General features: G+C 30.3%; 1 pseudogene; it reads left to right on the forward strand.

The window, feature by feature from the left end:
• LOC143386209 (cadherin-12-like) overlaps positions 1–12,390 on the forward strand; it is a 79,085-nt pseudogene that overhangs the window by 15,685 nt on the left and 51,010 nt on the right.

Consider the following 12,390-nt stretch of genomic DNA (forward strand, 5'->3'; position numbering starts at 1 on the left):
CATTTAATCCTTTCATTTTTGATTTTTCTAGTTGATCTGGTGGCCTAGGTTTCAAACCCTGCTTAGAATTTAGTGAACATTGAACATCTGGCAGCAACTGTGTTGTTTGGCAAATAAAACCTAATGAAAATAATACTAGTTTATGAGAAATGGCTACTTTGATCAATTACTATGACTTTCATTAAATATGATTCCTTAATAAAGTCTATATTAATGCTCCAACATTGTCATTAGAAAGTTTTATTATCATTTGTTTGTATTGTATATTTACTTATTTAAACTGTATATGGTGTATTCTTTTAGAAAGTCATCTTACATGTATAATACTAAACAATTAATTACTTACTCACAATTATTTTAGGTCAGTATAAACTATACCTTCTAGTGGGACACAGTGGCTCATGCCTGTAATCCCAGCAACTCAGGTGACTGAGACAGGATCATTGCAAATTCAAAGTCAGCCTCAGCAAAAGCAAGGCGCTGATCAACTTGGTGAGACCTTGTCTCTAAATAAAATACAAAATAGGGCTGAGGATGTGGCTAAGTGGTTGAGTGCCCCTGAATTCAATATCTGGTACCAACCCCAAATATATATATACCTTCTTTCTTGTGCATCAAATAAACAAGATATAGGTGGATATTTAGCCCTCTTAAGACAGAATGTGTGTTCTATTGAGGTGATGTTCTTTCGATGTCAGTTAAAATAAGGCAGATTTCAAAATAATTTACAAGAAAAAATGGGAAATATTTGGGAGGTAGAGGGTAGCTGGCAAAATTTAACTGTTACCAGGGCTGATGAGATTACCAAGTTTTGCCAACTGATTGTGAAATAACTATATATTCTATAAAAATAATTGGTAATGAAAAATGAAGTGACTTAATTTAATAATTTTTCATGCCATCTTGAAGCAAATAATTATAAGTTTAAAAAGTAATTTGTTAAGTGAACTTCACCATGCAAGAAAAGTCTTGAGTGCCGTCATAACTCAATATTCACATATGTACTAGAATTCTAAAAGAACTTAATCACTGCACTTTGTTTGTCCATGGGAAAGTGTCATTCAAAATTTATTTATAGAATTTGAAACTGGAATTCCAGTATCAAAATTAAACATTAAACTTCTTCATTCATTTTAGCATCTGCTAAAATTTTTAACTTTGATTTGAATATTATTGTTTACCCCATTAATATTCACTTTGATGAGATGTTCAAAAAATAGTATGTCTTATTTATTTTCTTTATCTTAAACCTTAAATTTTTGACAAAGGTTTTAAATTATGTCTACTATTTTCATAGTTCTGGAATATTTTCCACAGATAAGTATTCTTTTTTTTACATTTTTTTCTGATCCAGTACATATTTCATGTAATGTAAGTATTCTATTTGGTGGTAAAAATGATCATTTTAATTTTTTCTCCTTTAATGAGAAAAAGAAAAAATTGGGGAGTTCAAACTTTATGTACTCAGTTTAAATATTAGAAAGTATGCCAAGTTAATATGTATTAAAAATGAGCTGACGCCTGGTATGCGTGCAGCTCTGGGTTTGATGCACCTCATACAAATAAAGATGTTGTGTCTGCCAAAAACTAAAAAATAAATATTAAAAAATCTCTCTCTCTCTCTCTCTCTCTCTCTCTCTCTCTCTCTCTCTACCTATTAAAAAAATGAGCTGAATCTTTGTCTCCAATATGCCTTATTTAAATTCATCGAGGTAGAATTTTGTATTAGTGTACAGCTTATCATTTCAGTTCATTGTAAGATGAATTCATAGTCATTGTAATGGTTACTTTCTGGATACATAACCTTCAAATTCATAAATAACTATCCATCTATCTATTATCTATTTATTATCAATTTATTAATTTATATATATATATATATATATATATATATATATATATATATATATATATATATATATCTTTTTATTGTGTTTTAGATTCTATTTTATTGGTATTGATTACTTTGGTGACAATTATGAAGACTTTTACCCTCACATAGAAGGTATAATTTGATATCCATCATATTAAAATATTTCCACACAGTAATTTTAATATAGCACACTCTATTATTTATAATACCCATTTAAAAATCAAAAGCAGGTCTACTGAAGTGAAAATGAAGTTATTACATATAATCATAATCCTTGACAGCAAATTGCCTTTGCATTTTGCTCTATAATGTTCCAAATTTGATTTACTTTGTGCAGTCTACATTTTTCAAACCTGATAATCTTCCTTTACTAGTTCACTGTCAATGCAAATTACATATATTTTATCAGGCATCTTCCATCTGAAAGTTCCTGAATCTTCTCCTGTTGGCTCAGCTATTGGAAAAATAAGAGCTCTGGATCCTGATTTTGGACAAAATGCAGAAATTGAGTACACTATTGTTCCCGGAGATGGAGGGAATTTGTTTGACATCGTCACAGATGAGGATACACAAGAAGGAGTTATCAAACTAAAAAAGGTACATAAACAAAGGTTTTGACAGTTTACTATCTAAAAATAATTAAAGAAAATGAAAGAGTATAAGCAATTTTAATTTTACTTTAATTAGTAATATTTTAAATAAAAAAGTAATTATTATGAAATATTCACTCCCACAGATAGTGTTATTCTATGATTTAACAAATATGGATTTATATTGAAAATTGAAGCATAATAATTTGATTCTGTACTTTTTTAACACTCTTATCAGAGTTTAATTTCTAATTAATTTTATAGCAATATATGTACAAAAATGATCAATTTAAAAATAAAAAAAACAATCAATAACTTTTATCTTACCAAATTTGATCTTGACATTTCATGACTTTTTGGAGAACACAGAGTATAAATATCTAAGTTAGCACATTATTGGTGAGAGTTGATATCACAGTGGAGAAACACTATTGTTGGTAAGTTTTATTCAGTGCAGAAGTGGAAGAAATAAGAAAGGATAATAATGGACTTGAGAATTCTGTAAGAAAAAAGCCTACAGAGACTTTTACTTTTATCAGTTAGGAAGTAAGACTAGAAATATCCCAAGTGAAGAGATCATTGAAATAATACAAGAAAGAGATTTAGGTGCTAATAGTAGTGAAGATTGAGAGAATTGTGATTCTGCCCAAACTTTAGAGCAAGAGAAAGAAAGGGAGAGTGGAAAGAGCAGTGGAGGAGGACAGCAAAGTTGTTCAGACCCTTGAAAGAAATCGTTACTTGCCCAATATGTAGTTTTGTCTTTTATTGGGTAGTGGCACATGAAGGAGTGTGTAAATGTGAGAAAGAAACCTGATTCCATTGGAGGCATGTAGATTGCTTCCATTATAATGAAGAAAACAATGAATTTTGAGTAGTGAAGTATAGCAAAAAAGTGAATCTTATTAAATTTAGCTCTTCTTTCCCCCTCTCCTTGTTCAATGTATACTCTCTTAACCCCAAACTGCAGTACATGTCATTTCTGTTACTATTTATGAACATTTCAACCCAGAAGAAATATTTTTGAAATCAGTGCTATTAATCAGTCTTTTCTTCTCATATTTGTTAGGAGCTCTGAATTTTAATAAGAAACACTATGAATTATAATGAAAATCATCATAAAAGAAAATGTAAGCTTCATATAGATAGTCATTTTGTTTTTATTCCCACAAATGTACATAAATTGTACTTAGTCCAGAAGTTAGTTAACACACATGATACCATCTAAAATTATGCATTAATGCTGAATTTGAGAATTACACAAAGAAAAAAGGTGTATGATTCTTGTGTATTTCTCTATTGTTATGTAGTATTTCTCTTTTCTACTCAGTAACATATCAGTGAATATTCTTATTAATTTTACGTAAAAGTATAATATTTAAATATTTTTCAAAATCAATCCAAATGAAACAACTGTAACAAATATTAATAAGCTAATAATACTAAAAATGGTAGAAAATATTTTACTATTTATGATAATAAATAGTATCTTAAAATTTAAAATTTAACCATTAAATTAATTAGATGTACAAAGTTAATCTGAGTGACAGAATTAATACTAAATTATGCATATCTACATTTAAATATTCTTTCATCTTGCTATTATAAAAGTATTTTATATTCATCAATGTAGTTTTATATATTTTATATTTACTTTTATAGACACCTATTTTTCATCCATGCCTGTAAGTAACTGATGATTATATGTCAATCAGAAAAATCTTTATTTTTAAATATATTTGGAAAGAAATAGTGTTATATTTCTTTATTATTTTATGAAGTCAAAAATATAATGTTTAAAGGAAGTGTTGCAGTTATAAATTATAAAAAAACTTAACTATTATTAATCAGTAAAAATGCATTTTCAGTCCAAGGAAAGATTAATAGTGAGTAGGTGCTACATCATTTTTTGTTTGAATTTTTGAGAATTTTAAAAAAAAATTATTGGATTGACTTTGAGATTTATAAAACTATGGAAATGCCTTATTAAAGTTGAATTACATAATGCAGATAATCAATCTGAAAAATGTATCTCTAAAAAAGACAAAACAGTGTTTCCTTCTGAGGTAAATTAATCATTCATCTTACTGGCATAAAACTCCTTGTCCAAATAAATCTGTGATTATACCTTTCCCTTCATCATTCAAGGGATATTTATGGTGTAGCCACCATGTCCCAGATCCATTTTGGACTCAAAGATAGACATTCCCTGTTCTCCAGCTCCATCCATTCAATTGGGAAAATCGGAAAATTGACACATGAAATATCTCTATCAGCAATGATAGATTCAAGCTGATAGACATAAATCAAGGTAAAGAGATTACAGGAATGTGAAAGGCAGTCTTATAGTAAAGGTCAAGAAGACTTTGGGGCTATGGTGAAATATAAGCATATTTCTGAAGAAAGACAGATGAACAACAACTGTGTACATTACATGTGTTCAGAAAAACTGAGCAACAATTGCAAAATCTCTCTCTGAGGAGGGACTGATGGACAAAGAGACTGGAAAGGTCAGTGAATAAAAGGAATGTTGATTGGAGAAAAGGTATTCAATGTCCCATGATGGAGGTCTTGTAGGTCAGGTCAAGGACTCTGAGCTTGGTAATAATGAGGGGAGTTATATGTAAATCACCTCTGTTCTAATAGAGTCAGTTTACTCTGTATGCTTTGAGGAAAATCAGACTTAAGCAAGTAAGACTTACTTAAGTAAGGCTGAGAAAAGCCCAGTGAAAAGATCACTGAAATTAATCCAAGAAACAGATTGAGATGCTCATAGAAGTAAAGACTGCGAGAATTGGTGATTCTGGCAAAATTTAAAGAAACAGTCAAAACATATTGTTATAACTATTTTTATCATGTAGAAAATTACACCAAACAATTCAGTACTTACAAAACCTGACAGAATACTTGGAGTCACTTTCAATGTTTTAACTTGCTGTGATCTCTAAATAAGGATCCACCAGGGGCAATCTCTACCTAGTAACCTATTCTGTTGAAAAAAATGCAATCTATAGACTACATCTATTAAATCTAAGAAGTAAGTTTTGCAACACAATTTTTGAAATATCTAACATCTATCTACGTGTTGGATTGCATGAAATGTGCTTATGTACATACACACACACACACACACAAACACACACACACACACACACACACACACATATATATATATATATATATATATATATATATATATATATATATATATATATCTCAAACATGGTGGTATGATTTTATGAAAAAGGAATAATGGAAAAATATTCAGCTGAATAAAGTGCATGGAAAACTCAAAATAAATTAAAATGGCAGCTGTATTTAAAATACAGAATCCTTTTGGTTAAAGCTCATGTAATAAGACTATTCAAGCATTACATGCAGTAGGTTCTCAGAAAACTTTATCTTGCACTTATTATTGGTCTTTGAAGAATGAAATGAGCAAAAATAAATATGAATGTAAACATCAACAGTAGTATTTTAATTTTCCATATGATCTTAAAATTATTTTTTGACAGTTCCTACATAAATCATATTTTTAAGTATACTAAATACTTTTAGGAAATCCATAAATATATATCCTACATATGAATACATAGCTGTATTTTAAAGATGAGTTATTTTAAATTTTTGGCTGACAAACTTTTAAGCAGCAGTAGAGGAATGAAATAATATATTCTTCAATTTAACAGAGCTTCTCTTTTTTTAACCCACTTAAAATACATTCAAATGCTCAATGTTCTGAAGCACATATTTTCAATGTTGTTTTATCTTCAAAATCTTTTATTTAGTTTTATTTTACTGTATACTTCTCTCCTTTTCCTCTGTAGGGTGAGGATATATAAAAATGAAACTCAGGTTTATATAAGCTGAGGAGAATGAAGAAAGGTGTCATTTCACTGTATTACGTTGAATTCAGAGTAAAATTAGGAAAATTTGTAAATCTCTCCAAAGCACACAATACTGGTAAAAACCCAAACCAACTCTTACTCTACTCTTGCATGTTACACTGAACAAAGTATACACAAATTAAAATTCTCTTATGTGTTTTTGAATAATATAGCAATACCAACACTAGAAAAACTAGAATAATGCTACTGAAAGTTTCAATCACATCTTAAAATCTAGGAGCTGGGATATATTTGCAATTAGAAAATCAGCTGTTTTAAATTCAAAAAAATTCTTATATTTAAAAGACAAATAAACTATATCTTAGTAATTACTCCCTATGAGAAAAATAAAATATATACTTATTGAATATAAAAATGAAGAGGAATTTACATTAGTTAAAAAACTCTAAATGGATAAATATATTGAGAAACACTTTGGTTTGCTTGTTGCTGAATGAAAACTTAGGTAATTAAAACAGTAGAGTGAATACTTCAGTTATACAAAGAACAGTTTAATATCCTGCAGAATTTCAGAAAGAGTCCTGTACCATCTCTATAAAAATGTCTGTTAAGAACTACAAAGTAGTGGTGGCATCTGTTTAAAATGAAGAATGATGAAGTAGTGGCCTATTTACTATAAAATAAGTAAAACATTTTTTGAAATTAAAAAGTTTAACCAGTTTGATGTTATCTTAGCATATTTTTATTTTGAATTTACATAACTAAAGATCACATTAAATGTAAAGTAGAAGGATTTTTAAATAGGAGATGAAATATTTGACTTTTCAACAGAACGCTTTTATAAATAGGCTGTGGCCTCAATTGGTTCCATTGGGCATCTATATTTTATATTTACTCATGAATCAGTAAAACTCATTAATTTTATCATTTTATATGACTGAGAATTATTTCCACACTATATGACTTGGTAACAGCACCATCATGTGGTAAATTTTAGAATATCTCTTAGGAATAAAATGAAAATAAATTGTAGACTAATTTATATGCTCAAAAAAATTAATAAAATTTAAAAATTCTATTTTTAGTAACTCTGACATTCCTAATTTCAGAGAAAGGGGTACTCCTTATGTTGTTTCTACAAATATTATGTTCCTGTTTTTTTTCCAAATATTTGTCTTTCTCTTGTTTTTTTTTTTTAATTTCTAAACCTTGTTTATATTCTTTAAATACCTTGCCCAACTTTTCTTAATAGATTCAACTCTAAATTAACCCCGAATTAACAAAACCAAGGTCAATTTTTCTACTGCTTTGCAGATTTTTCTATTTGAATATTTCTTAATGCTTTTTTCAACCTCAAAATGTATAAAGCCATATTCCTTCTTTTTCTCCAATAAACATGTGACCTGTCTTATTTTTGTCCTTTCTAGTTTTTTTTAACAAAAAGTCCAGAATGCTTCTTAGGTTTCTACCATTCCCTTAGACCTTTGTTTTCCAAAAACAGGGCAAGAGCTTAGCCAGTGATTTCTTCTGAGCAGAAATTAATGTTGTGGCTTATATCCTTCTTTAATACTCCCATCCAACACTGCTAAGTATTTGCCAGCTTCACCCCTTATCTTCCTTCAGGAACTCTTTCATCCTGTGAATGAAGGGTGGGAACTACATCTGATTATCTTACTTAGACTTTTATCTGGTCCCCATTGCTGGAAAGGTCAAAAGCAGGCTGCATATTTTCTTTTACCAGCCTCTGTACACACTGTCACACACATGTACAAGCTCCTTTTCACCCACACCAAATTCACTGCAGGTGTCTACCTGAGTTGTTGAGCTGTTCCACATTCTCATGGAAGTCTCTTGCTCACAGGAATTTCAATACTTTCCTGTTACTTAGTATTATCTCCCTTGCTTATCATCAACGGTTTTTTTGAGCCCTCCTTCCCAAACTGGTTGTCTCTTACTTTATTTTACAAAATTTCAGCATTTCTGCAACAGCACTTGTTGTACTTATGACACTCATTTATGACATATCTGATTTTTCTTATTTGAAGTCCTTTATCGTGTTTATGTTTTGTCCTGTTTGTTAAAGAAAATCTCTAAAATATATAGGGTATTAATGTTTTGTTGGATAAGACAAAAAACATTTCATGTTCACTTACGTACTATATAAAGTTCAAAATATTTTGCAAAGTATATAAGAAAAGCAGTGTTTTATTGATTTCATTAATGGGAAATTTGAAGTGCATGGAAGAAGGATACATTTTTCAAAATCACATGGCTTATTTTCAACTATGGTGTATTTTGAAAAGCATATACTTTCATTGCAATGAATAATGATATGTGACAAAAAAAAATAACTGGCCTCTCCAGATAGGAATGATTTATACTGTACATGTATGTGACTCATATATTTCACTTAAGCATTTATAATACTTGATGAAACCTTTTGTCATTTTATGAAAATTATTATTGACAATGTGTAGCAAGAAGCCCTGACATTATTGCCTTTGTTTTGATTTATTTTGTCTTTGTTACTAGATTTGTTCCAGAAATTATTGTCACTAAAAAACAGACATTGAACTAATGTCCATGGTCTTTCAGGTACTTGCTAAATGACCGTCAAAATATTTTCAGTATTACAAAAGACTGGAATGCAATAACTTTGCAAAGAAAAACTAAATCCATTTTAAATAAGTAGTTCTGTTGTAATATTTTTAGAGATAAGTTGGATGTAGTGTTTATTTTATTCTTTAAATAAAATGGCAATTTTTTATTTATAGTTATATAATTTTTAACTGTATAAGAAATACTGTGAACACTGTCAAAAGTAAAGCCTATATTTAAAATATCCACATTTTATTTTGTTGCATGCTTCTTCACTATAGGGACTTTCTCATGTGGTACAAGAACATCAATTATTCATCAAATCTTTGATTATTTTTAGTGAAATATTGAATTTAATTCCTTCTTCAATGGAGATTATATATATATAAGCTTTCCCATCTCTTCTCTCAGAGAGGAATTGACTTTATTGATCATAAAATTAACTCATGAAAAACTTGACTTTCTTTCAAAATAATATGTGTTCTGAACATCTTATCTTTATTGTTCAGCTGGTATATAAACTTGCTTTGGAAGAGTGTTTTTCTAATGTATTTTCATCATGGTTCAGTCTGATTTAAATCTGTTTTCTAACTCCTTATCTTGAAAGGGACTAGTACATTTTGTAAAACATTACACTCCTCGCTCATTTGTGTCCCTTCACAGTTTTCTATTCTCTTGACTGTGAAGACCTACAAAGTGATTGAGTACAGCCTTAATGCCAAGGATACATTGTTTTTTGTTCATTTTTGGAGTGTTCCCTTCACTTTGTTGGTAAAACTGATAGATGCTCATCATGAAAACTGCTGCAATAACATTATAGATGGGAAGACGGCTAAGCCAAATCCCTGGTCCTTCACTGTCAGCTTTTCAGGCTGAATTGAAGGTGTGGGTTGAGGTTGAAATCTGATACAAGGTTGGAACTCTTTATCAAGCTAACTGGTTGCCTGCAGAATTAACTTTGCTGAGGTTTTATGATTGTTTTGTTAATTCCTGGCTGAGATCAAGTCTCAATCCTCATAGGTATCCTTTAGGCACTTGCCACACTGGCTCCTGTGCTCACATGTTCACTTGCTCAAGACCAGCCAGAGCTGCTGGGGATATAGCTCAGTTGGTAGAGTGCTTGCCTTGCATGTACATGGCCGTGGGTTCAATCCCCAGCACCACCGAGAAAAAAAAAAAGTCCAGCCAGAATCATTTGCACCATTTGCTAGGTCAGACATCACCAGAATGTGTCTTCAGTCAATGTCAAATGATTAAGGGCCTTAGTTCTATATTCATATTATTTTTTCCACAGAACTGAACAAGTTGACAAGAGTAATATGCCATTTAATTCACAAGTCCCTCACACTAAGGAGCAGAATTATTACATAAAATGGTTGGGGGCAATGGGGACAAAAATAGGGAGCATCTCAGAATTCTGTCTGCCACAGCTGTTTTTTTCCAGTTCTCATGTATCTGTAATTATAGGTACCTGTTTCCACTCAACATTATCTGGAAACAACAGGAGGCCTAAAAGAGCCCAGGGGGTTATTCTGATATTTAATATTAAAAATAGCTTATCCTCCTTTTAAGTGAAACAAAAATTATTTGTCACTGAACATTTTATGTATATTTAATTATCTGGACTTCAGCAAAGAGTAAATAAAGCAATGTAACAAAAAGAAGTAAAAGGTGAAAATTTGACCCTTCTCTCACTTTGTATTCCAGAGAGAAACTAAATATACCATTCTCCAATTCACCATAGTCACGGTCTTATGTAGCACAATTTCCTATATTGTGAATTGTTTTCCAAAAGTTCTGATCTTACTAATCTTTTGTTACAGAAAAATCCAAAGAAGTTGCTCAGTTAAACTCTCTTTAGTCAGTCTTTTTCTTATTCTTCTAGAAAGGCTCCCTGAATTAAATATGCCCAGAGCAATGTCATAAAATTCTCAAAGTACTGTGTAAAAAATAAATATTTCAAATTTATTTAATCCCATCAAAAATAGAACCAATTTTCTAGCAATTACCAAAAAAAAATCTTTTCTGTTCTATAATTATATCAAATGTTAGAATTTTTGTCGATTACAAAATCTCCCTCCAAATATGGCTTTGGTCTGTCAGATGGGTGAGTACAGGCAAGTAGAGATGATTGGTGATTCTTTGCTCTTTCAGAGTTACACCATTTTGTGAATTTGCCTAAGGGTCAGAGTCGTGAAGAAGTCTACATAGAATATAATTGTGGCATTTCTCTTACAATTTTCTCCTGTTCTTTGATCTTCGTAGGAAATAACGTTTTGGTTGCAAAAAAAAAAAATCTAAATGTACAAAAAGCTTCTTTCATCTCACTCTCTATTTCCCTCACTGCCAAATTCTTACCTGTTGTGATAGGCCAGGACTTCTTTAAAAACATACATCATGTCTTATCTCCTAAAAATAAAAGTAAAATTAAAAAAGCGAAAAATGTTTCAGAAGTCTCTTTCTGTCTCTGGCTTGAAATCGGTTTACCAGTAAAGAGTCAAGTTCATCCAGACAGATGTAATGTATTATTAAGAGGGAAAATAAAACCATATATACAATATATAAGCTATATATACAAATATACACATTAGTACAGATAGTCAGAGGCATTTCAACATCTAGAGGAAAATTAGAGATGGGAAACAGTTGGTAAGAATGCCTACATTTTAGGATAGCCGTGGATTTGGTGCCCAAAAGAGAATAAGTCTGAGCTGGGGCAACTCAGTTTGCTTTGAAATCAAGGACTCCAAAGTTGTTAAAATTAGATTGCTCTAAGATAGATGTTAGGGTTCACTGTCAGGAAAATACATTGTTTAACATTTATGGAGCACTTATTTTTTTACATGCAAGAAGAACTTTGTATTTTCTTTAATTTGAATTAGCCAGTGAACTCTTTCAATTTACTTTTTTTTCTCTTTTTTTCAGACAACTACTATGGTGTTTTAAATGAAATTTATTGCTTCTTCAAACTTCTCCATTAGACAACATGCCTTTATTCTATAATTTATTGAATGCTGAGAGAAAAAAAAATCTTATTTACCTTTGTACCTTTCTGTTTTTCCAAGGGGATACCTCTTGCCTTGCCAGAACCTTTTATATTTTAACTAATTCAGTGGTGAAAGTTTTAATTTGTTATTTGTTTCTTCCTTTTTCCAAACGAAAGTTATTGTTGTAAAGAATTTAAATTATTACTAATTCACTACTCAGAAACTTACATAATAATCCTAACTTATATTCACCATTATAGTCCTTAATATTTAAAATATGTGTCCTGTCTTGTTTTGGTCTTATTTATTCGAAACTGTTCATTCTCACTATTTGTACTGATTTCTTCTTTTTGTTTTAAATAACATTTTGACATATTTTTCTGGAAATTAGCTGTATTTTCTTGAGTCTGATTCCTTTCTCAAAGCATGAGAGTCAAGCTTGAGATGGGTCAAAATATCATCATGGAATTATCCTCTATCTATGCTTTCTTAGATAT

The sequence above is a fragment of the Callospermophilus lateralis genome, unplaced genomic scaffold, assembly GCF_048772815.1.
Source record: "Callospermophilus lateralis isolate mCalLat2 unplaced genomic scaffold, mCalLat2.hap1 Scaffold_286, whole genome shotgun sequence".
Classification (NCBI taxonomy): domain Eukaryota; kingdom Metazoa; phylum Chordata; class Mammalia; order Rodentia; family Sciuridae; genus Callospermophilus; species Callospermophilus lateralis.